Source organism: Hetaerina americana, unplaced genomic scaffold (assembly GCF_022747635.1).
Source record: "Hetaerina americana unplaced genomic scaffold, ioHetAmer1.1.p SCAF_13, whole genome shotgun sequence".
NCBI lineage: Eukaryota > Metazoa > Arthropoda > Insecta > Odonata > Calopterygidae > Hetaerina > Hetaerina americana.
The window spans coordinates 14,953,135-14,979,941 of record NW_027286403.1 but is presented as its reverse complement, the minus strand read 5'-3'; the positions used below and the strand labels follow the sequence as shown (position 1 = coordinate 14,979,941).

The 26,807-nt window shown below is 38.9% G+C and overlaps 1 protein-coding gene across 9 annotated transcripts in view; it reads left to right on the top strand.

Moving 5' to 3' along the window:
- The first annotated feature begins 2,416 nt into the window (after positions 1-2,416).
- Positions 2,417-26,807, top strand: part of p120ctn (adherens junction protein p120) — a 295,363-nt gene continuing 270,972 nt past the window's right edge. For all 9 annotated transcript variants that reach the window (XM_071583290.1, XM_071583289.1, XM_071583294.1 and 6 more), the window contains exon 1: positions 2,417-2,996. The gene's annotated coding sequence lies outside the window, so the exon portion shown is untranslated. The remainder of the gene's footprint in view (positions 2,997-26,807) is intronic.

Below are 26,807 nucleotides of genomic sequence, written 5' to 3'. Positions count from 1 at the left end.
TGGTCCCGCGATTTTCTAATGTCTTGATCCCATTCCGAAATTAGATCCCTTCAGGCCTGCAAAATGCCCGTCCACCTCGGCTATCATTTCTTTGTTTGATGAGAATCTCCATCCACCAAGGAAAATTTTAAGCTTGGGGAAGAGATGGAAATCTGATGGAGCAAAATCAGGCGAATAAGGCGAGTGTGGCCACAGTTTGTACCATAGTTCACGTGTTGTTTCCACGGTAACGACACTTGTGCGAGGGCGTGCGTTGCCTCGACGAAAGATGACTTTCTTTCTTGCCAAACCTAGACTTTTTTCATGTATCTATTGCTGTAGTTGGCACAGAAGGTTTAGCGTAGTATAGTTCAGCAATTGCATGACCAGTGGGAAGATAATCCATCAGCAGAATCCCTTTCGCAACCCAGAAAACTGAAGCCATGACCTTTCTGATCGACCGCATTGCCTTTGCTTCCTCTGGTGGCGGTGAATCAACATGTTTCCACTAAATTAACTGCTGTTTTTTCTCCGGAGTATAGTAAGAAATATACTCGTAGTGCACCCTATCATCTGTGGTCACAAACCGGCGCAGAAAATCTTGTTGCTTGGTCTTAAAACAGGTCAAACATTGTTCGGCAATTTTCATTCGCTCGGCAAAAAACATTTTCGGTGTTATATTAGGTATTATAGTAGTGTGTGGTCCTTGATCTCATTTGGATTTCATCCTTTTAAATGGAAGTGTTAAATCACCGCACGAATTTCACTGTTTTCTATTCTTCTATGCAAAACTGTTTGTTGCTTTAATCGACTATGAAAATGAAACCACGAGAAGGATATAACTGAAACAGCAGCAACTTTAACAGCATTCCAGTGAGAGATGAGGCTTACGAAATAAAACCTTCTCCGAAACTAAGTGTCATATCTTGGATTTTCTTAGGACATAATGAAAGACTCACGCAATACTGCAGTCATTTAAAAGTTACTCTCTCCCTTTTCTGATATTTTTTTGTTTTTTTTTTGTCCGTCGATTTTACTTTGATTTTATATTACGATATTTGCGAACTAGGCATACACGCAGCAAAGTGACTACTTGTGCGTAAATAATAAAAAGGAAACTGTTGTAAATGATATTATAAAATATGATTTCAACGATGATCTGCCATCAAGTCGATGATATTTATACTTCTATGAGCAAAATCGTCACCCCTTGTAGAAATTTTAAGATCGCTTCAAAAGTGTTCATATGACTTTCATCATGCAAAGGGTAAACTACGTCAAAGTTTCACTATGCAACAAATTTCAATGTAGTCAGATTTTCATAATTTGTATTTTTTCTATACTTTGCAGACTTTTTGAAATAGTTTATTATGAATTGGATCAGAGAGTTTGCTACACTAAAATACAAACCAATCTTAATATTTCTACTGAAATAAATATTTAAGACTTTAGAAATAAATTAATTAGTTGAGATATTCGATGCAGCAGATTTGAATTAAGCTTTTGGGGGATATTGTTTTCTTCTGATTCCTTCAAAAATAATTATTGCGCTGGATGAGACTATAGATCTTGATTGAAGCCTTTCAGCTTTCAAGCTTAGAAATTTGGTTTGCCTTATAATACCATTCCCTTCAATTGTTCATTTTGTATACTTCTAGTTAAATTACATTTGCTGAGCATCGCTCATATTCTCTGCATTATTGTTATTAATTTCTCTTGTTGGTTGATTAATTTCAAGTTTAAATGGCATTTCAATAAAAAATCTACATTTAAACATAAAATCATTGGAAATTTAAAAAAAACCTGGGGGTCAATATAACAAATAAGGCTCAAGCATGAATTTTGAGGGTTTCTTGAAGTGTGATTCTGGGCTAAAATTTAATTCCATATTTTTGCTTATCTTACGCTCCGTAAAAAACCTGAATTTACTAAAATATGATTCCATTTCTTACTTATATCAGGAAGTAACTCACTCCACAAAAAACTTGAGTTGAATTATTCTCAACCGTAATCGAGTTTTATTTATTAATTCATGAATAATACACTTTCAATAAAATAACATCGATTTTTTAGCGTAAGAGTAGCTAGTTCCATGTTTATTAATCGCCCTAAGTACTACTAAATCATTCACCGAAGCATATTTAGTATAAAGAGTAATATAAATATATATATATGCACATATGCACATGAAAATCTATTTACAATTGTATGTTTTAGTTTTAAAATAGCGTTTTTGCAGGTGATTGGATTTCAGAATTTGGCGCCTTCATCTTCTCTGAGAGTACAGTTTTATTCCGTCGTCAATGGCGCTGCTAGTCTTTAGCCCTCGCTCTCCTCTCGCCAGAATCCCGAAGTTTAGGTTGAGGGAGGACATTTTCGTATCCCTGTTGCGAGGCTAACTACTCCGTTCACCTCTGCTCATGCTCTGAGGCAAAGAGATTACTGTCAGCCTGTCGAGGCTTCTCTACCTACTATTCCCAGAGAGTGTGTGTAGTGAGGAGTTACGGTCGGAGTCGCCGCGTCGTTTCGGATGGCAGTGTGGTATTACCTGAGATTTTTGCCTTCGTAATCAACTTCTTTCAACATTCCATCGTGTTCTAGTTTGTGTGAATACCTATTTGTGAACTTCTTCCGTGAACCACTGTAATAGGTTGAAAGACATTACAAAGTTATGAGTGCACATACATTTGGAAGGGAGAGTCACTCGGCTCTCCAGCTTAAGTTAGTTTTGTGCTAGACTTGATAGTTTTATTCAGATTCACTGACAATTATCGATGGTGCCACTGACGCTTCTTCCACCCAACCATTTTTCTGAGTATTGAAAGGATCGGTTCGGCTGAGGAATCATTCCCGAGGACAAATCGAAGAGATCGAGATACACCCACAGCCCAAACCTTATGAAGTTCATATGGTGAATGCAGTGCGTTTAAAAATCATTGGCGAAATTCTTTATATTAACTAGTTTTTAAACAGGAGATTTACCTCTGCACGTAGTTCAAAAAGGATTATGGCTGGAGGTAAGAAATGATAAACTTATCTTTCTTTTTATCAATTTATAAGTTACCTTTCATGTATAGTAAAAAAAGGACCGTTTATTTATTGACCAAGGCGCTATAGCAGATTTCGTGTGATGATGTGACCTGACGCCCAGTTCGGGTACCGTAGCGTAGTAGATTCTTCTTTCATGTCTTTGTTTCGTCTCATTCATTTGGATTTTCTATTTTCTTTTTCACGCATTTTTTCGGTGGAATAACGACTTATTCAAATTTCGTTAAAATTTTTGCAAATAGAATACTTCTTGTTTTTGTTTCGCGTTAGCACGTACTCATTACGATTTGTTATTTATTAAATAAAATTGTAAAGTGCTAAGCATATCATTTGTAAATATTAGTAAGTGTTACTATATTTTGCCGCCAAATATTTAATTCTTTAAATTACTTTTATGGTTGATGTATATTAGTGTGAACCCGTTGATTATTATTGAGGTAGATAATTTTTTAATACGAACAATCGTGTTGGAAAGTGAACGTAGCAGTTATTTCATATGTGTGGTAATGGATTGGTGCATTAATATTTAGATTTGGTATTTTAGATTTCTCTAAGATCATGTGCTTCAATTTCAGTGTTCAACCAGGTTAAATATTCATCTAAATTGAGTATTTGTTTGGAATATATCCAAAAGATTTGAATTATTGCGTTTTTTTAAATTTCAGGAGTACTTTGACGTCCTTGTGTGCACTGTCAAATAATAGACATCATATTTGTTTATTTTTAATAGCATTAAGTTATTCTTTGTGCATTTTACGGTGCGTGTATGACAATGAGTCACCAGTTTTTTGTATCAGAGGAAACGCTCGGGTAATAAGATCTTCGTTTTTGTCTCACTTCCATTGTTACTGTGACACTCTCGTCGGAAAAGTTGGGAAATATGGACGCATTTCTATCCTGTCTCACTAATAACGTGAAAATGTAAATTTAAATTCCAATTTTGGCTCAATATTATTATGTATAAGATTTTTAATGTTGTTGTGGCCGCTTGCCGTCTAAATCAGGGCTTGTGATTTTTCTACGAAGATTAAAGCCCTCTTCATTCACTTATCGCGTTTTATTTTTGTAAACGAAGCATGATCGAATACTGTTATTTCTGTGTTCTAATGGCACATACCCATGAACGTTGAGCAAAGTCAAAAACTCGTACATAAAATTCTGAAGTAAAACTATGAATTTCTTAGCCGGATGCTTTTTCTGTCGTAATATTATTTTTCATTACTTGCGAAAAGTTGCTCCCCCATTTGAATTGAAAAAGTGTTTCGATAAAATAAAATACAAATATTTGCTACTTTTTATTTTGTGTGTTAGGAGTAAGTGAAAGACCGTACCTGGTAAAGTTTTCTCATAAATTGACTTGAAATTAATCATTAATGTAATCAATCCGTGTCTAATAATTGTACTTCGTATTTTAAGCTGTCAATATTTAATGTAGAGCACTTATATTGGAGCAAATGATTGATGTCGCTGCTTATATTTTCCCTAAGTATAATTAATTTGATGGTTGAAGCCATTTGTTGTAAATTATACTTTGATAAGGTCAGAGTTGTTTTTTTAGCTATTTTGCTGGGTCGGTATACGTTTGACAATATTCAATATCGAAGAAAGCTCATTACTATCTTATATTATTTCTTTCATATCTTATTTCTTTATTACTATCTTATATTATTTCTTGCATATCTTAGGCTGGGACAAAAACTGCGCCCATGAAAACCTGGTTTGAGGGTCGCATGTTTTCTGGGCATAGGTTGGGAAAGGCTGTGCCGTCGCTCGTGGTAAAATCAATTAGCTGAGCACCAAAACGAAGAGACGTTCATAGCTTTTCTCACGTTTGCCCCGCCCAGTAGGGCTAAAAAGGTGTGTGCATATACAGTTGTAATTTTGAGAAAGGGTGATCGCTATGGCTGGTACGATACTCAACCAAATGACATACATTCGTCTTGTGGCGAGTCGAGTAGTTTTGATTTTCGTTCGAAGTTGGTTTATCGTCCCATTTAGGGTAGCGTTTTACTTTCATTTCGCAGTGGCGGAATTATCATCAGGGACACTAGTTATTTAAAAACTAACGGGGAGTATATGAAGCCGATAATTGTGTGTACTACTCGAATTGCCGTGCGTTTGCGGTCATTTTGGGCACGTAGCTACGCTAATTAAGAAAGAAAGGGGAGAAAAAAATCGGGAGTAAATGAAATTCTTTCTAGATACCCTGTTACATTGTAGTGAGTGAATTTTTGGGGCCAGGAAATAATTGAATAATAAAAACTGAAGTTCTTTGCGCCACTGTTAGCAGGTTAGTTTCAAAAGAGCGTAATATGATTACTTTCTTAAAAAATTTTACAGTGCATTTTATAATATGCATGGCCTTAGCTACTTCACTTGCACTTTCAAAAAATGTATTAATTTATTTGACATGTTTTGTTCCTGGTTACAGTCTGCATTTTTTTATTTCAGTTTTCATTCATATCTATTTATTTTATTGCCTATTGAACTCTTAATTATATTGTCAATTTTTTTATGGCTTGCCGGTTGTTATGTTTCACTTCTAATCGAACGACTGCATTTATGATTCCTAAAAATGTTTTTTTGCTCATTAGAACATAAAAATGATTTCGAAACGAAGTTCTTTTCGAAAATATTGTTATTTTTATTTCAAATAACGACCAAAGGATTTCTATAGAATGGAAAATAACCTTATTGGCAATTCGTCCACTTAACTTGGGTTTTATCTAAGGGATTATTTCAACAATTTGGCCGTTGAATTGGCATTATGATGCTTCAAGGTTAACACTTTATTTTCCAATGGTGAGTAAGATCTTTCTCTGTACTTTTGGCAACTAGTCATTTGGCCATATTCCCGAGTACTTGTTTTTAACTGTCAGTATGAAGGAAAACATCAATACGAGATCGATCTTCGACCATTTTTAATATTGTCTTTAAATACCTGCCGCGGTAGCACTCGAAGAGAAAGTTGTTTGTCCCACAAATGTCGCATATTAGACATTAATGTATCGGTTGTTGATAATGTTTGCACTGGTGTTGGCCAACATTGAGAATTTGAAGGGAGAGCAGGCCTAACATTTTCAAGAACGTAGAAAAGTTATTCGATTGTTCAAAGTCAGTTCGTAATTTTTAGTGTCGTGAAAGTCTCATAGAATTTTAAAAATGTTATTTACAATTTATTTTATGTTATATAGAATAGCATATATTACGTAATGTATTATATGTAATTGAGTTTTTGAGATGCTCCAAGGACAGATAATTTGGCATCGTAAATTAATTTCCTTGAGAAAGTACTAATGGTAGGCAATTTGGCATCGAACTCGTGGATTTTGAATTGTTCAGCGAACACGTTACGGCCTTCGACCTTTTTAAATTCGCGTGTCATTTGAACAGTTCTACTAAGTCGTATGGTATCAGTCCAATGCATACCGCGGTAAATTTTTTCTTCCACTTTACTGTGTGTATCTGGAGTCAAGATGAGGAATTGATCGTCTTAGAGTGCTCACGAATTTTATTCATAAGCAACACCGCGATATTTTGAAGTTTTTCCAAAATTTTTCCTTGGAAACCCATTGTTTAAACTGTATATGAAAGCATTCCGTATCATAGGAAAAGGAAAAGCTCGGGAATAATTTCCCGGGCTAGAGAAGGTCGTCCAGCTAAATATCATTCGATAAAAGAGCCATTACAGCGCTTTCCATCCAGCTTGTTTGGTAGACTTGGTGACTCTACCCCCTCTTGGATAAAAAAAATATCCGCAGCCGCTGTTGTGCCGTGCAATTCCTCAGGCCGTTGATGAATTCTTCTTTCTGAATGCTGGTGACTTTTTTACCTATGAACAGTTGAGTGCCTGTGTGGTTTGTAAATATATTTTCGCTTCAACGATAATGTATTGCCTTAAATGAAAGCCAAAGCGTTCTTCCACCTTGCCCGTCATGATTCCCTTTGATGGAGAAGTGATTCTCAAGCGAACTTTATTTTCATTGTAGGTGCTGGTGTTTGCTTTAGGTGCATATCTAGAGGATATTTGTTGTTGTGAGGACGCAGAAAATGAACGTGTAAAATTCAGTAAAATGCAAAAGCTAGATAGTAGATCATAATCGTGGCTACTCTTCACATGCGGTGTTCGCTCGTCTTTTCCTTTATGCTGATTGCTTGGCATCTTCTGACGGTTTTTTTGTGTGCTCTCTTTGTTTTAATTATGGTGAAGAGTCCCTGGAGGCTCGACTAATGAACTGCAATTGCAATCTCCGGGATCTTTTTGTTGTTGCATTTGTATTTTTGTTTTATTTTAAAAAAACTGTTGCTGTCCCCCGTATAAAATTCTTCACGTGTGAGTTCATTCATGCCTCCTCAAAAATGAGATCCCCTAACGCATTAATGCCATGTGATTCGATCCGTTCGAAGGCGCATCCGAGAGCTCAACGCTGCTGGATGCTGTGAATTCTATCGGCTCCCCTAACTCTTTTTGTCGGAGCCGTGCGGTATTAATTAATACCGCCTTTAGGTTGTCACATAATCCAAAAGTGTAGTTTCGTTATATTGTACGCAAGATTTTCGCATTTATGCAACGCATCGGATGGCATGAGGAATTTTAATGTTTTAGAATTTTTTTCCTCCTGTTAATTTTCCCTGTGAAGACCATGTCGTAACTGTCGTGGGTGGATTAAAGTTACGTGGATGTATGTTTTACTGAATAATTATGAAAATATACGTTTATTTATTGATATCGAGGACGGAAATTGGAAACGTGAATCATTGGATCACTGCAAGTTATGATAATGGCGACTTGCATTTCGCCCGAAAGATGGGCGGCGGCCGTTAGAGATTAATCGGGATGTTAGCTTTATTGCAGAAAGGATTGATATCTGAGGGGAAATAGTTCTCAAGTTAGTAGAAAATTATCAGCTCTTCTGAGATAACGACATTTAAGTGATCATTCGTAGGCGTTTTATGAATTTTAAATCCCAAGTTGATCTCAGTTGAAGGAGTGAATATTTTATATTCTTGTGTCGTAAACCCTAATAGTAATTTAGCCACTAATTATATGTACGAATGGAAGTAACAAGAAATCATTCAGCCCTTTAGCGGTCCCTAATCTATCACTTCATGTATAATATTTGTGGCACCCGCTCCGTTGATGATTTACGAATGCTATTTAGTAGTAGTTGTAATTTGATGTTTATTCTCTTATAATTTACATCTCCAGTAATTTACTCCCTTATAATTTGACACGTTGAGTTTACATTGAGACGGCTTGCGTCGTATCTCTTTAAACTCAATTTTGATAAATCTACCGTCTCATTACTTCGCATCCGACTCTCGTGTGGAGTCAGCCCTCGGAACGAACAGGTCAGTGTGTTTTTTTTATTTTGTGAGATTTATGGGCGTGTTTTCTGTTCATTGTAATGATTTATGTACGTTTATGATAACTATAGGAAATAAACAGATATCAGCCCACAACCGAGTTCTGTTTTTCGTGTTGTTGGACCGAACGGGAAATGCTGATTGCATTTTTACGAGTACTTCACCTTCGGGTCGATTCTTCCATCTCTTCATGAATAATTCGTAACTTTCATGCATGCATCAAGTCAGGATTCCCCTTTAGAACGGTGTCATTGTATTTTTTCAGCACCCACTCTCCGCCATTCCTTACCATTTTTAGTCAAAGCGTCAGTCGTGTTCCATTCCGTTCTCCGCGTGATCACACCTCTAAGGATTTCTAACCGGAGCGCTTTCCCTGGCCCGTCGCGCCCTCCCAAGAGAGAGAGGGTGAGGATGGTGAGCCGCGGTGACCGTCGAACCTACTGGAGTGAAAGTGTGCAGTGAGGACAGTGCACGAGGTGTCGCTCCAGGTCCACAGAGCTCAGGCACCAATCCGATCGCACGTTATGTGAGAGTTGCACAATTAAAAGCCGCGGAAGAGTATTCCGAAATTTTTAAATGCGGGTCTGGCGGCGGGTGTGTTGGCCCACCCCACTCTTTCCCTCAATCTCGGTGGACTGCTTGCTCCCCCCTCCCCGCCCGGTCGCCTGACTGACCCCATCGTTCCAGATGCTCCCGGCCCGTTCGAGTTCCCAGCCCCAGTTCCAGGTGGAAACTCATGGCGGTCATTATTCCATTTTCATTCCCCGCGCGCTTCCAGGAAGGAAATCTTTTTTTTTGGGTCGCTGCTTCTCGGCACCGCGACGGGATAACGGAATTAAAAGTCATAGTTTCGTAAGCCTTTTGTGCACCCAAACGCTCTGAGAGGTATCGTTCCGGTGAAATGTGGGTCGAGTCACTTGGATCAACCACGAAGGAATTTCCCTTACCCCGGGAGTTGGAGTTTTCAGCGAGGTGATGGAATTAATTTTGCGTCTCTGCATGGTTGCTTCTCTAGATGTTTAGGTAATGTCGCTTTGGAAAGACTCACTCACGGGCGAGCGCAATCGATCAAAAAGAGGTGCAGTCGTCGGGCAGATCCCAAGCCCTCGACCAACCGATATCTCTGTTGATTGACGCTCGGCTCGTGGTCGAAAAGTATGTGCTAATATGATTATTTTCGTGTATCGCCTGGTGTATGCGCCAAACCGAAGCAATCAACCCGAAGTTTGGTTTGAGAGATACGAACTTACATATTACTAAGTCCAACGGGGAACCGGGTTGTGTACATTTCAAAGATCAGGGTAGACCAGTTCCTTTTCTTCTGCCGAAAGATCCGGGAAGCTCTGGTACCTAACCAATCACTCAGCTTGGGAGGAAATGAGAATTCTTACGCGTCACCTGGAATCGAACCTGGATGCTTCGTTCGGTGGCTCTGCAAATCACGCACAGTACTACCACGCTCCCATGGTGTAGATGATGCTTTTATAAATTATTTTGTTTTTTTTTATCTGCCTAGAATCCTTGCTGCTTTGTAGTTTAAATGGGACTTAAGAAAACTGTTTTCCAGCGGATTTGCGTATCGTCGGCTTTTGGTCGACTTCCCGGAGGAATTCATTCACCTGAGGAATTCTTCTGCTTGACATTAATAAATTTATCCAAAATGTATCCAACGGGTTAGCTCTTAAATTATGTTACAGTCGTAGCGGTTGGAGAGGGTAACCCGGGTGCGGTGAAGTTCGACGAAGGTATAGGGGTATCCTGAGCAAATGTGATAACCGCATCAGAAGTGTTAACTGTGGGCCTACTTCAAAGGAAATATCGCGAGTGGTAGCTCAAGGTGACTATTTAAAGGATTTAGAAAGTTGGAAATCAGGGGGTTGTGTAGGTGGTAAAATCCGTGTGGTGTAAGGTGGACGAATCCTTTTAAAGAGCATCATCCTTCAAAGAGACTTTTCATTTCAAGATTGTTCCCTGAAAATGAACCTCAGTCACCTCAAGGAAATGAATGTTTTAACTAATTTCATAATTTGTAATGCTCTGATCAAAGTTTCACGAGGCTTGATTGATATTCCGTTCTTAAAATTGCGGAATAGGGCTGTTATCTGATGGGAATCCGGCCGATTGCTGGCAAGAATGATTGTTACTTGGAAAAATTGTTGCTTACACAATTTTGCGATGACGATTTTTTCCGGGTGAACTGTTTTTAGAAGTGATATCAGTTATAATGCCAGGAATTGGGGAAACGTGTGATTTGATTACGGTGAAAACTACGGTGATAGAAAAGGATGAGAGCCTTTTGAGATTATTACGATGACGTTTTAAATGATTTCCACGTCCGAGGTTTTTTTACGTTCGTGAAGGAAGAAGAATTAACCGCTGTGTTAAACGAGTTTACTCAATTACGCACCGAAAAGAAACTGGGTCACATACTCAGCTACCAGGTTGCGTCGCCTTTCATTTTCCTTCTCATTTCCGATGCGTTCCCTTTTAATACAAAGTTCTTCCAATGCATCGATCCTCCACGAGGTAGGCGGGTCTTTTAAAGGCATGAGAACATGCGCAGTTTGGTCGCCTTCGCCGAAAACCTTACTTTCGAAATCTCTATACACATTCCATGATTAAGTTTTCCTTAGTGCCTGAGACAATCACTTTTCTGATTGCGTGTTTTTCTCCGCGTGCCTGGGTTGTGTGCACCCCGCCACGGGAGGTATCTTAAATGAATATTTCGTCAGTTTCATTAAATGGAAAGGAATAAGTTGGGAACGAATCCATTATTCAAAACTGGCGTATAACTCCAGGTCTCACCAGTACTTACTATTCATGCTGTTATTGCTTTCCGTTCGTTCCTGAGAGTTTTCGCTCCTGAGATTTTTATTCTCATTTACTGCGTAAAAACTTAGGAGAACAAAAGAATTTTTTTCATTATCTGGTTTACAAAATCCGGCCCGCCGAAAAAAAGATATTTCGGTTCTGCCTTTAGCTCTTTTATTTGCGTTATTCTTTACTCGAGGTTTAAGTTCTACATAAGTTCGATGCTGATTGTTAGAAATACCAGCAACCATTGGCAAATGGACTGGAAAACTATCTTGGGCCGTGCTGGATTTTCACGTAATTTGAAACGCTACTGATTCGATATACTATGCTCCATGTTATTCATATCCGTGCTATTGCATCAGTAGATCTGTGGAAGGTATATTTCGACTTGCAAATCTTTTGATGCGGTCGGTTAGTTGTGAGATCCTTCACTTACAGAGAGACAGTGCGAAGAAAATAGTGATTGCGACCGATGGTTTTGGTCATAACACTGTTGGAGAGCTACTGGAAAACCGTTTTGCCTGGCAGTTACGTATATTCGTTTTAACTACCCGCGAACAAAAATATTGTGTACGGCTCACTGGAATCCTTAGTACTGTAATGGAGACAGGAATGTTGGAATAACATATATTTTTAATTTTTCTTGTAATTTTTTGACCCTTTTTTGGACGCTCGAGGGTACAGATCTACGAGGTAGTAATATTGTATGGATTTTTGTTTCTATGCACCAATTAATGAGATTGAATGTGAAATAAGTGGAATTAGGTTATAACATCATTGCATAACTGAGAGTATGTTATAGGCTAGGGGCAGAGTCTCTAGCCATGTTAACCTCACCTGTATATCATTTGAAATTGAATGATCAATTTCATTTAGGAGTATTTCCATTCCCTTTTGTGTCGTACTTCTCATCTTTTTGGATCGTAATGGAATATCATGTGTGTTAGAAAACCTACTTTTGAGGCATTCCCCAAATACCTCCTTCCTTTCTTCGGCTAGATGTTTAACTGTGTAAAATCTAGCCAAGAAACCCGTCTTCAAATCCAGGATTTGCGGAAATGAATACCGCTATGAGCATGGGGATCATTCAAAGGTGTATTTTTCAATGTAAGTTCTTGTATTTGGTGATAACTGGTCTCTTTCGAATCTGATGTACTTCAAGTATGTTGTTATACGTGCAATAGGTAAATAACAAGAGGTAGCAAAAACAAAGTGAGCGAAGAGTTAACTGGCACAGTTAACATTATGATGGCGTCGAAGGAGGGAGTTGAGGAGAGAAGGTCAAGCTAGGGATTTGTTGCTGCTAAGAAATTGAATTGGGAGGGGATTCTGGTGAAGAGTGAACGTTGGGATGTAGAGAGGCGGAATTTCAGGTGCACAAGGTTGGTTTTACTGGTGAAACGCGATGGGACTAAGATGGAAATTAATGATATAAGGTCATTATTTAGAAAAGAACTATTGTTAATATTATTTAATAGCTTCTGCTATGGTGCGGCTATGGTTTAGTTCGCTTAAGTCGAGGTTGGAAAGAAATTTTAATCGATATAATTTTTTTTAAGGGAAGGATACGGTGACGGATGTCAGTCAGAAAGCAATTAATGGGTCAGTTGAGGAGTTTCAATACCTTTGGGCAGACGGTAGACCAAATGAGAGAGAAATATTCTAGGATGGGGTTGATATAGCCGACCACACACTGAGGCAAGAGAGCCGCCTGTCTCCATAAAAACCATTTACACAGTAATCAACCCGAAGGTCGGTTTGGTAGGCGATGGTAGAGATCGCCCAGTACTAAGTCCTATACGGCCTGTGAAAATTCACACATCAGGGTGGGGGGGGCAGTTCCTTTCCCTGTGCCGATTATGGTTTCCCAGGAAAACCTGGTACCCGAAAAATCACATAGCTTGGGTGGAGCTGTAGGTTCCCAGAATGCCTTGCCCGAGAATCGAACCCGGGACCCTCCGGTCAGCAGTCCAACGCTCTACGCACTGGACTACCGCGACCCACTCCTATCTCCATAAGCCGCTAAAAGAGGCCGACCACGAGCGTTGCCTTTTGGAATTTTTTCTCGTGTGAATAGAATGGTTTGAGGCGTCTTTGCTGCTGCAGTCGCCGTACAGTAAAAGCAGTAATTTGTTGTCTTGAGTTTTGTGATATCTAAGTTAAGAAATTTTTTTGTCATATTGTCTGTCATAATTTGCCTGTTGTGTGTGGTTTTGATATCTTTAATTGGTGAAAATAATGAATTGCTGAAATTACTGCTTCCAAAGTTCTAGTTGTTATATTGTGTTTCTATAACAACTTAACTATAGTTTCACAATCTCATATTCTGTGGTTCATTTTCCCTAAAACGTGGATGCATGGACCTGGAATGGCTCTAACATTAGGTTGAAAAGATTCTGAACTTGCTTTCAGGCTGCGCGTTACTCCAGAAATAATATCGTATGCGTGTATATTACGCAACGGTGGACGCGGTAGTGCAAGGGTAGAGCGTTGGACTGGAGGTCCCGAGGTTCGATTCCCGGGCACGACCTTCTGGACGCCCTCAGCTTCACCCGAGCTGTGTGATTTTTCGGGCATCAGATCTTCCTGGGAATTCATAGCCGGCATAGGGAAAATAAGTGCCCCCCACTTTGATGCGTGAATTCCGCACGCCGTCGGGCTTGGTACTGGGTGAACTCTACCGTCACATACCAATCCGACCTTCGGGTTGATTACTGTATGTTTTTTTATAATACGCTATGTGTGGTAATGAGCATTGTTAGTGCGAGCAAAATATAAGTGAGGATTTAAGTTTTAAGTACTTAAGACGAAAATCGTCCCGAAATCTGAGCTGAAAGGGATAACATACGCGAATTGGGGTGGTGGGCATTGTGATCCTATTGGTATTGTAGCGAAGTAGTTGGACTGATTTAAGGAAATGAGCGATATCCTTCCTATTCAACTGGATACGGCTGGGTCGTCCGTCCGCAAGCCCCCTGGCAAGGCGAAGAAAGGGTGGATGGGGGGTCGCGCCTAGACTGCATGAATGGGGTAGGTGGGTGTACGGATTGGGCGCGAATGCGAAGGGGAGCGCAGAGAAGGTGGGTATTCAACTGCGTTAGCCGAAACTTTGGAGTTCTACGTTGCTCGTCGCTTTCTTTCATTCATTGCTGGGAAACGTTCAAATAGGACCAAGGAGATGGTTTAAGAATAATTAAGGGTGAGTATTGCAAACCACTCGGGTGAGAAACTTTTGTAGTTAGTGTGGGCTGTGTTATTTGGGGAGCTGGTTTTATATCGCTCATTGAACGTCCTGTTGGAGCCATGTCATTCTCATATTTAATGCAAGTCAACGGTCACCTACGCGCCGGCATTTTGATGAGAAAATATTTACTGTGGTGCAAGACGTTAGGCAGGGAACTTGGTGATTTTTAATCGAACTTGCGATAGGTCAAAGATGATACTAAGTTCCCAACAAGCATGGTTTGAAGGAAAGCGAATGCATATATTTTTTGTTGAAATACTTAATATACTCATAAATAAAGGCACCCACTTCGGGGACACAGGTAATATAAAATCGTCCTTCGAAACGTCAGTATCGGCCGTTAGGCAATTACTGATTTAGCTCATTATGGTTTGGCGGATAATTACACTACTGTATTTGTGCTTTCGTGTGGCATTAGTGGTTAGAATTTGGAGGCGGCAGCTATTTTGGTGGCATAATCCTCCATTTATCTTACAATTGGAAGATAACTAGGGAGTATAATTTCTTCTTCTATCGGATTGCATCTTGTTCTGAGGAGCCCCTAACGTGATTAGTCCAACGTAGTCCGATTAGGGATTCCTATTTACTTCACCATTCATCTTCTTCACCCAATTTCATCTAAATTCAGTTTTCCGGCTCTTCGTGTGTCCCCTGCCACTTCATTTAGAGGGATCCTTTGCAGCGTAGGATATAATTGCTTTGGGGTAATAGCGTTAATCAAATGGTGACGGGACGTGTCTGCTGTCTCTCAAAGACAACGTAGGGAACGGTGAAGTTTTGCAAACTGTAAACGCCAAAACATAAAACATGGTAAAACTTGGCCTAAAAATCGATAGAAAGAATTTCTTTGAATTGATTCATGGAGTAACAAATATTTTATTTTGTTGTGTTGTTATTTACGAAATTCCGGAAACACGTTTATTAAAGAACGTGTTCTGTCACATTGCCGCCCCCCACCATGTAAGGAATCTCTTGTCACCGGAATTTTTCTTCTCACTCTATAAATTCCTCGAGTGAATGAGTAAGTCACTCTTCGCTGAGCAATTCAGTGTGTGAGAGTTCTCTTCCGTGAACTGTTTGCGTATTTTGTGACGCACCATCGCAATCAACAAATAAAAAGCAGGAATTGAAAATCGTTGTAGGGCAAGTTCTCAAGAATTTGCGTGATTCAACGGGATTAGATTAAGGAAAAATAATGTTAGAATTGAATGTTTATTAGTTTGAACTCAAGTAAAAAGAAACCTGGTTGGGGTCATCAACTTGATAGTGGTATACATTTGGTGGCGGAAACTTGGCAACCGTGTATTGGTCTCCTTGCATCTGCGGCTGAACCCACATCACTTGTTTCGGGAGCTTGATCTTACTGCTAAGTCGCTATCAGTAATGGGAAACGTATTTTTCTTCTTATTATAAGCGTGTGAATTTCGTGCAACATAGTTGTTAGTACGGCGTAGCTATTCTTTTACCAACTGTGCTAGTTACTGAAATATATTTGCCATGAAATTGGCTTGGACTGAATCATTTGCTGATTGATCTTTAATTGAGTCCGTTGGAAAAGCATATAGTCGATCGATATTGGCTGTGAATGTTTCGGTTATTGAAGGTTGGACAATAAATTCTCACGAGTGGCAGGTCATTTCCGATCCCAACGTGTCCTTTGGTGTTTAGGCATTAGCATTTCAAGCCAAAAATAGGATCTAATTTATTAGTTTCAGACGTACTCATACTGAGGACACACAGAAGTTTCGCCAGTAATGGCGTCCGTCGACATTTAAATCCACAAAGCTGGCAAGGGATAAACTGCAGTTATAAAAAGAACAGAAATTTGCCCGTGCGATTTTGGATTCGGCCTTTTGTATGAAGAGAAAATTTTCTCCTTGATTCAGTTGCGTTTTTAATTTTCTTACACGTAATACGTTCTATAGATTCATTCATAATTTCACATCACCTACCTATTATGTCCCCGAAATTTAATGTAAATGTTGTTTGTAGACAAGGAACATTTTTGTTAACTGTCGTTCTTCTTACTATCCTTATTTACATAATTAGGAGGTAAATGTAGAAGTAGATTTATAAATTATGTTTCAGCATTGAATAGTTACGCGTATCTTAGGGTGATGTGTAATGCCCCTACGGCGTAATAATACGTATGCCTTCCAAACCAAATTGTAGTTGACTGCAAGGACACGCTCTGCCATCCGTCCTTATTTGGCATGGGTATTTTTTCTTGCTCTTCCTCGTGGGTCATTCGATCGTTATTTTCTTTCTTTTTTGTTTCTCGTGAATCCTCACTTGATTTAAGTTAACCTCCATCAATCTGTTCCATTTTCTCTGTCCCTAGTCTTCTGAGCGCGTCTTTTCTCTTCCGTTTACTTCATGATGTCTCTGTTTATGGCCGCGTTATTATATTTTTACTATACAGTTAGAATTTCAGCGATGGAGCTATAGTTATTTTAATTACGACGATTAAATTAAGAGTTTCGCGGGTATACGTAATGCAGATGACGTCATGGCTTCCTTTGCCAAAAAGTGAAGCGCGGAAGGGATAGTCCTCCTTTCTAAAGAGTATCATACTTTTGTCTGCCCTAATGAGTGGGGATGAACTAGCACTAGACACGGCTTTGCACTTTCACTAGGAATTCCACAAATTTGTGTGTTATCAACACTGCATTTACCACCTGCCAGTCTTCACTTTTAAAAGTCTCCTCTCCTTCTCGCCTACTCTGTCTTAAGATGCACAGTTGAATATCACATGAAGCAGCAGACATGTTCGTAAAGACAATTTTATTGATTGTAAATCAGTACTTCATTCAATTGCGTGTACAGGATGCTGTGGGAGATGACATGGGGCGCACACTCACACCAGGTTAAAGGAAGGTGAAAATATTTTATGAAAATTTGGCTAAAGAATAAATTCTCCACAATGTTTCGGGAAAAATTTGTGCAGTTTATCACGTTTTAAAAATATATTTAAAATTACAATTGGGTAAATGTAAGTCAAATTTGGCGCGGAGCTCGTTGCCAAATTGGGTTTGATTTTCTTTTGGATGATGAAGGTGTTAAGGTACTATTGATCGGTTTTGACGAGAAAAATATCAGGGGAATAAGCAGTGTAATTCTTCAACTCTTAGCTACAGCAATGATTTGTCCCTAGTTGATAAACATCTTCTTTTTCTTTAATTTAACAAAAGTGTATTCTAGAAACAATCAAGGTGGAATTAAAGGGAGTTTTCTAAAAAACATTTACGTAAATAAAGAGGCAAAATTTTAGTCATTGCGTTACGCCTCAGGGTCGCGCTCTCATCGCAAAAATCCTGCGTCCACCCATTCAAATGTAGCACTTCAGTGGGCGAGTCGTGAAAGGCCCGGACCCGCCACACGAAACCCACCTTGGTTAAGTGTTTGATCTAATTGTGTTAGAAGTCTCGACTATTGTCGTCCGGTGCATTGCTTCTTAATTATATCGTTTGTCTGAGGACTGGCTTCGAAACTCTCAAAGTACCGGATGCGTGACCAGTGGTTAATGCTCTGCTGGAAAGAAAGGAATGCAGGTGGCTACATGTTGAGTATTGTGGAATTACATCACATGAACGCAAATGGCAAACCTCCCCCTGTTGTAACAACATAAATTATTCTGTCGTATCAAACCAAGAGCTACAATATTTTTCCCCTGAAGGTGCTGTCTACGCATTTTTTGACACCATTTGTTTATTTTTGTCGGTGTCATTGGCGGGGGAACGCCTGTCGCAGGATTACACTGAAAACTTGTTTTTCAGTTCCGGAAGTGAGTTCATATCGAGTCAAAAACGACGTGTATATGGTCAAGGGAGTGCTAAAAATGTGTATATTTAAAAATTTTATTATTCGGTGACTGGATATTCAAGGGTTAGCATTATCAATTATAATGTTTATTTAATTAACCACTACTCTAAATTGTAATTTCGACCATAGTGAGTTGAGTTCTGGATGAAACACTAAATGATCTTTATTTTCGCTTGTCGTGAGTAATGATTATGAAAAATAACGAGTATACATAACCATATATACTTTAATAGTCACCGTTAAATGAATGACAAAATGAGGACATAATTACCAAAGAAAAAGGACATGGGGAATGAGGAGCTCTGCGAGACTAGACGCGGAATTTAACCTTATTAAGTTGCTGCAGTCATTGGTTTATATATATATATATATATATATATATATATATATATATATATATATATATATATATGTATTAGATGTCCGAGCGGGGAATATAGATTGAACCTACCCTCTTAAAAGTTATGGAGTGATTACAGTTCATTATGTTAAATAATTTGTGTTGTGTTAATAACTTAATAGATAATTTTTCGTAGCAGAAATCTTAGGTATATGTGGCCCTGCTCAATGTTTTTAGTTATGTAATTACGCAAGTATCCCCAGAACCTGAAACGAATCAACCACTTCTTAATCAACCCAACCTGATATAGTAATATACTCCTGCCTGGGCAAACATTCTGAACCTGTTTTACTTGTCAACCGAAATAATTGTAGCAAACCGTAATACGGCTTCTTAGTCAACTCTCTTTTATTGTATATGTCCTATAATTCCACTTGCGAATCCTTGTTGGACACCATCATGATTATCGTTTCATTCTTTCTCAACCTTTTTCTCTCTAATTATCTTTTTAATTTTAATTTTCAATCCCTTTTTATCTCTATTTGAGTTTCTGTAGTGCTTCTTCATTAGTAGTATAATCCTATTTCTGATACACTTTGGCATGTAAACGAATTGTTTAGCGAATGGAAGTTTGTTTATTAATACCTGTTTGCAGTGAATAATCTGATGACGCGGCTCAAGCGCTAATTGTTAATTTAAATTAGTAACGCCCTTCTCTTGGCATGGCTTTTAATTTCGGTTGTAGATTCATGAGAATATCCATTCTCCCTCAGCAAGCCAGTCTCGCGGTTGACATGGCTACCTACCTGGGCCCAGTTATTTCCTTCAGTGCCGTATTACTCATTCTCTTTAAGTCCTTATCATTTCGCAACCACTTGAGTCAACGTTTACTTACTCAGAATGTTGGTTCAGTGATGTGCCTATTTATTGACCATGTTCACTCACTGTCTAGCTAGTTCACTTATTAGGTCTACCTCAAGTGATATCCCAGGAGCAAATGGGCTTTAATCAGGTTAAAAAAACATTCAACTCTTTTAAGAATGACTCAGGTTATTTCAAGAGTGAATCATTAACAAAGTTCACTTGTTTTGCAGTACGAATTAAACTTAAAAAAATAACCACAAAGGATTTTTCAGTACCGTTTAAGAAAATTTTCAGTTCCTTAGGTGTCGAAAGTCATAAAATTAAAATTAATTTTATAAAATTAGGACCATGGGAAAAATGAGGCATTTCAAAAGTCATGAAAAACCACAGTCATCAACCCAAAGGCGGCCTTGATAGGGGAGGATAGCCCAAAGGCGTGTGAAATTCTCACATCAGGGTAGGGGCGCCAGACCCTTTCCCTGTGCCTCGCATGGTTTCCCAGGAAGATCTGTACTCAAAAACTCATGCAACTTAGGTGAAGCTAAGGGTTCCCAGAGGCGTATCCGGGAATCGAACTCGGGCCTTCAGGTCAGTTGAGCAACGATGCAATACCACGACCCCCTTTATGATAATTTATATTGTATTTTTTAAATAAACGCTCTGCAATTGAAACTCGTGTTAACAAGATGTGAAAAGTAACATATTTTTTACGATTAAGGAGTTACAAGGTAACTTACAGGGGAGAAGAGGGAAGGTTACAATTAGCATTGTACACAAATTTAGCAAGATGTGTAGTAAACATAAAGCAGGATAGTAATGGAGTATCATCAGTTGAGGTAAAAGCACATTGAATGTGTTGGTTTTATTCAGGATTTCCTTAGGCTCATCAACAAAAAGTGGAGGATTTGAAAAAGTGTGCCTAAAAGGTGATTGCCAGCAATGCCATGGGAGGAATCAGATCTCTAATAGAAAGGAATGCAATATTACAAGATTTCTCTGGACGGAAATTTTTCCTGGCGTTCATTAATTATTCCCGATGAAATACATCTATGAAATACATATATATCTATGAAATACATGTATATACACCTTCTAATACATCGGGCATTATTTATGAACGGATAGCTGGATTAAATATGTGATAGAAATAGACAAGAATGTGCACGGATTATCAGCAATTTGTGTTTGTCACTTATTTCATAGGGATCGTATGGAAAAATGTGATGAACGAGGGGGGGAGATTGGGTTCTGTGTTTTCAACTTATTTGCAAATGAAATGGTTAGAAAAACTTCGGAATAGCTGGAGGTTGAAATGAAAGTAAATGGGAACTGGTCAAGTCAGATTTGCAGAGTGTGGAAGGCTGAGTTTTGGATATGCAGACTTAAGGCGGAGGGAAGGACTTGGCACTTTGGACTGCATGATGGGCAATAGAATGTATATAGAGCTGATAAATTGTTGTTGTGTCAGTTTGTGTTTGTGCATTTATTATCATATAAGACTGGGCTCGGAAAGTAATCAGTCGTTAGCCTGGGTTCACCAAGAACGTACTTTGATTGGTAGATGACTTAAATTATCAGCCTATAATTTGTCGGTATTAAATTTTTAAGCTTTGTTTTGCCATACTCTCTGGAAAAGGCATTTCTCTCTACCGTCATGAGTTTCTTTTCACGTATATGATTTCTGTGGTTGTTCTTTCTTCATAAAAAATGATCGTAGCTCCGACGTAGAAAGCTCTAGTTCATGTGGCGGCGGAAATGGGCATAAGAAAAAAACTCCGTCACCTGGCAGCATCGTTTGAAAAATGTGAAAAAAGTGTTTTGGAGAGTGTGTTGAACCCAAGGTGATTATTTTAGATTTTTTTTATCCCTCCTCTATTAATCAATTGGCGTACTGAGTAATAGACGTTCGTATTTTTTTTTAATTTAGTAGCGAATGCGACTGTAATAAGCGCTCTGTGGTTGAAGCATAATTGTGGAGTGGTAGTCATAATATCGGCTAGAAGAGAATTTTTTACGTTATCATTTACCATTACGCATGGATTGTACGTAAGGCCCCATAGCAAAAAGCTCAGTTGATCACTATCCTCGGATTTTCAGCCAATTACATCGCGTGCCAATGACTTACAATGGCCAATGCCAACTACCTGCTTCCGCTTGTTAAGTTGGACAGTATTAATTGAAAGTTCTTATTATTACTTCCAACGCGGCAGGGTTTGCTCAGTAAAATTGATTGGAAAACGGAACCCCACATCTTTGATAGTGATATGATGTTTGATACTTTTTGGTTTTTGGTTATTTTAATTGCCATAAAATTACCTATTGTTGAGTCTTTATTAAATTGTGGACCTTTTTAGTTCAGAGATTACATTGTCAATCGTTGAGTGTATTTTTGCATTCCCACTCAAAATCGCTAGGATATTTAATTGTAGTTTCAATTACAATGTCTATTTTGTGCATGTTTGGAAATGGTCGACGGCTGCTAGAATAATTTACCTTTTGCCAGCATAATAATTCTCTTTGAAAAATTGAATCTCTCAAGGAAATCGACTGGAAATAGTGGCTAATCAATATTACAAGGGATTCTGTCGTAATACATATGTCATTCATTTTTGATAGATAGTTTGATATTCCATTACATTCATACTGTTTCTGTATTTATTTATCAATTTCAGTATAATCCAACGGCGCGACGAACTTCATTTTGAACCCGATTCCTTAAACTGCTACTGTTCTGCATGTTGGATTCGCTAATCATTCAACCTAAATAAAAATGTAGTTATAGGCTGTAAAGTAATTAAAGATAATTACAAATATTTTTATGATTAAAATCCCTACCTCTTTTCAGTGACAGTTAAAAATGTACAACACCCCTCTGCATTTGAAGGAAGGGTGTGTGCGCCTGTAATAAGGTGATAATTGTCATGAAAACACGTGTCGATTGGAAACGAGGTATTAAATGTTGAAAAAAATTCTCCGTGGAAAAGTCAATCAGTTTTGACGAATTATTATTACACTGTAAATTTTTTGCGTTAAGGAGTACCCATGGGCGTTTGACTACGCTACCGCATTTACGTTGTCATTTCCCGTCGTTTCATTGAAATCGTATCAGAAGTATTTCATAAATCGCTCCCGGCTTCAGGTTCAGTTTGTTCATTGCGCTTTGTGGAAAGGCAGACCTGGCAAGCACTGGAAGGAACTTGTGGTTTCTACAACTTTAGAAGCGCACCAAGCGTATTGAAACAGGTTCGTGAAACGAGATGCTAATCGTGCCTCCCTGGAGCTACTCTGCCGTTTCTCTAGCAGGAGATCGGTAGTTTTGAACTCTTCTAAATTTCCCTGCGTAAGTTTTACCGAAATCTACTTGGATTTCCTCATGGAGGTTCGCGTGGGGGGAATTTCTATGCCTCCCGAATCTTTTACCAGGTGGAATGACCTTGCGTCGAGTTTTTTTTTTAATTTAGAATGGCTGAGTGCACCGTTTCGTTTTCAGGGATGCTAATGTGAGATCTCGCTTGTTTTCTAAATCGGAATGCCGCGGCCGATTCCGTGAACTTTACCCTCGTATTTAGCGGCGGCATTTGATGACTAACAGTTCGATCTGGAAGATCTGCTACCGCTCCTTGGGTGATGAGACATAGGTTTTGTTTGAACGAGTCATTTTGATTGCATTTAGCTCCAGGAAAATCAAATCTCTTTTTAGGCTAAAAAATGTTAAGCCAGAATTCGAACTCGGATTTAGTAACCTTGTGGTCGAAGTCGCAACGCTTGGTTTACCGTTGGTCAATAGTGCTGAATTATATGAATAAACATCACAAGTGTGGCAGAATAATATGATTATTTTCACATTTCTAGCAGTGGAAAGTAGCTACATCACATATACATTGTTTGAAATGTATCGGGAAAATTTTCGGAAAATAGAACTTTTTCAAATATTGCTACAAAGCCTCTAAATTCTTCACAATGCATCAATTCGAGCGTTGATAAACTTTTGCCGGCGGCATATCCACGACTCGATTGCTTCCTGGTTGGGGGATTCTGGAAGGTCCTTTAAGGGTACGTGTGCAAGCTGCTTTTACGGCACTTAAGGTCCGATAATAGTGTCCTTAAAGGGAGGATTTCATATTTGGGAATAGGAACTCTGCTGGTGCCAAGTCGGGACTATCCAAAAAGTCGGGGTCTTTTCCAACGCGTCGCAGGTCTTTGCAAGCAGACACTCGACTCTGCTTTTGGTCGTCCGTCAAGACGTTCGGGACGAGTTTAGCGCAGATCTTTCGCATCGCCAAATTTTCAGTGATATTTGAGTCCACTCTCATCTTGAGTATCTTATCTGTATCAAAGTCAATACGATCTACGATCATGCGCACACTTAATCGACGGTCCGAATTCAGCACTTCACGCACGCGTCCGGAAAAAATTGTTACCGATACTTTTTATACAAACATTTTAATATCGCATTTGCTTTACCGCCCACAGAAATCCCTTAGTATTAAAAAAATAAAGAAATATCTTATGGGGAATGTTGAGCAACTTTATGTGAAAGCAATTTAAATGACTCTAGGCAATCTTTAGGATTTGAAGAAAACAATTTCAGCGAGTTCCTTGTAGCTGTACTAATCTTAAAAATGTTCCTCCTGTAGTAATGGCTTATAACGACTACTACTACTACTACTATTCCTATCCATGTTGTTGTTATCATCATCTAATTAATCAGAGAATTTATTTTCATAACGGTGGCATTAAATTGGATCTTGTATTTGCCGGCAAAATGCCATACCGTGTCAGTTTGTGTGTAGTTAGTCGAGGCTTAGTAATATCGTTGTGATGCTGTCTGTTTCCGTCCTAAACTTCCCTTAAACGGTTGACTACCAATAATAATAATCGTGTTGAAGTAGGGCTGAACTGAGTACCCATTTGGGAACATAGACCTACTCTTTTATTGTCATATTTTGTTAAATCATGCCTCGTAAGAATGTTGTTTAAGAAGTTCGTACCTTACTTGCATTAACACATTAAAGTAAGCTTAAAAAAGATCCTTTTATTCTTAATTATTTCATGATTCGTATAACATTCAGGTCACCATAAATACTTTAGGAAGTGGAAGATCAATGTTGGAAGAATCCCGCAGGAATTATCAGAATATTCACATTGCTGGCTGTAATTACCGCGAGGCGGTCGGTAAAGGAAGGTAACCCTCCGTGCTAAAGATTTATTGCCGGATGTTTTACGTGGCTGGACTTTCCATTCCGAGAACAACCCGACTCAAGTTCCGTTTGGAGTTAAGTGAAGACTTATCTATTCTGTTGGAGTTGGAAGGCGCATTTTTAGAGATCGTTTAATCATAGAAGCAAGTACATTGGAAAACGCAATGGGGGGCTGTGTACATTCTCTGTGTGTCATGGCGTTGCGGTATTTGATTTATTTATCACAAACGCACCGCCGACATTTCCTTGGATTGCAATTTTTTATAAGGGCACTTATATTAGCAGTTTAACCTTTGATATTGTGATTGTCGTTGGTAGAGGCTGCACTTGCAAGTATAATTTTACAACTTAAATATTTTGTTGTCGAAACAACTGGCACGCCCCGATTTTCCTCTGCTCTGATATTATTTTCCTTCTTGGGCGAGAAATGAATTCGGGCCATAGCTGCATAAGAATGTTTACTCTTAAAATCGATTTCAACTCGTGTGATTTGTGCACACGCTACGTTGACCTAAACCCATGCAGTTTGCGCAAGGTCATTGGTACCTTTTTGTGATTACATTGGATGTTTTTTCCGGAGGATCACAGCAGATCCGCTGCAATTTTCACAGGAAGTGTCGCACGCTTTGCTTAAAAATTATCTCTTGCAACAATTAAAACATTGGCTGCATTGCTGTTGGAAATATTGCCTTTCGTATTAATAGGAGAATGGGGATGTTGCTTATTTTACTAGGTATCAAATGTAGCGGGAATCAAATTAATGATGGTTTTTTTAGTTGATAAGATCATAGCTGGTTATTTCAGCATCACAGATTTTCTCATGATCTTAGCAGCTGTAATTTAGACTTATAAAAATAATATACCATGTAGACTAGAATCTTGTACCAAAAATCTAATTGTAAAATATCCTTTATTGAGCGAATGCTCTCATTAGTGGAGAGATTTCGTCATTAAATGGATATAAACCATCTAATTATCCATCTGATTTAGTGTAGAGTTACATAGCCTTGTTTATTTTTTCTTTTTATCCTTATTTCCCATCCCATTGACTACAATTTTGGTCGAAGGGTTTGTGCGTTCCAATGACTCCTAAAGCTCTGCTGGCAGGAGTTATGAAAATTGCTCCTGGTAGGATCACCCATGCCAGAGAGGTCGAAGGATAGGAGCCGGGCGAAAGTTAGTCCACGCAGGGTCTATTTCTCAGTGAGGCAGCTGCAAAGGCTTCTGACCCCAGTGGGGCGGCCATTGAGTGATGGTGTCTCGTTGAAAACACTATTGAGAAAAGTAACGGGAAACCACCTCAATTATCATTCCCAAGAATATAATGATGTACACTATAGAGAATATGAGTCCTGGCAACAACAGGACTCGGCCCAATCGGCCGTGTTTTGTGCCCGGCAGCGGTAGAGGCTCGTAATCTTGCGAAACCCTTTAAAAGTAAAGCCGGCAGCAGCAGGACCGAAGACGCTGGAGAAGAAGACTAAATTAATTAGAATAGGAACTTAAAATGTTAGGACAATATTGAGGGCAGGAAAATTAGAGAATATTAAGCAAGAGATGGAAAGAGGAAATATAGAAAGTTTCGTTCCCTTCGAGGCTTGATAAAAGGATAGCGGAGACTACTGGAGTGATAGTTATAGAGTTATACTGCTGTATACCTGTATACAGCAGACGGGACGAGAGCCAACGAGGGGTTGCAATGATATTCAATTAAAAGGTAGGAAGAAGCGTAGTCAACATAGAAAAAGAAACGGATCGAATATTACTAGAAGAGATAAAAGCACAACCGACGAACTTGGTCATTGTTCAGGTATACATGCCACCGAGCTGTCATAAGGAGGAAGAAGCCATCGCAAAAGGCGTAGGTATATATGAAGAATGCCAGATAACTCAGAAAGGTATCAGTTAGATTATATTCAGATTAGGCCCAGGTTTAGGAACAGTGTGATCAATTCGCACAACTTCCCGGGAGTGGATGCGGACTCTGACCACAATTTGGTTGTTATGAAGTGTAACTTCCGTTCCAGAAAGATAAGGCAGGGGCGGTGGGTTAGGAATTGGAATGTAGAAGCATTAAATGGATTGACAAGGAAGGAGTATCCGCAGGCTGTTGAGAAAATCATGGATG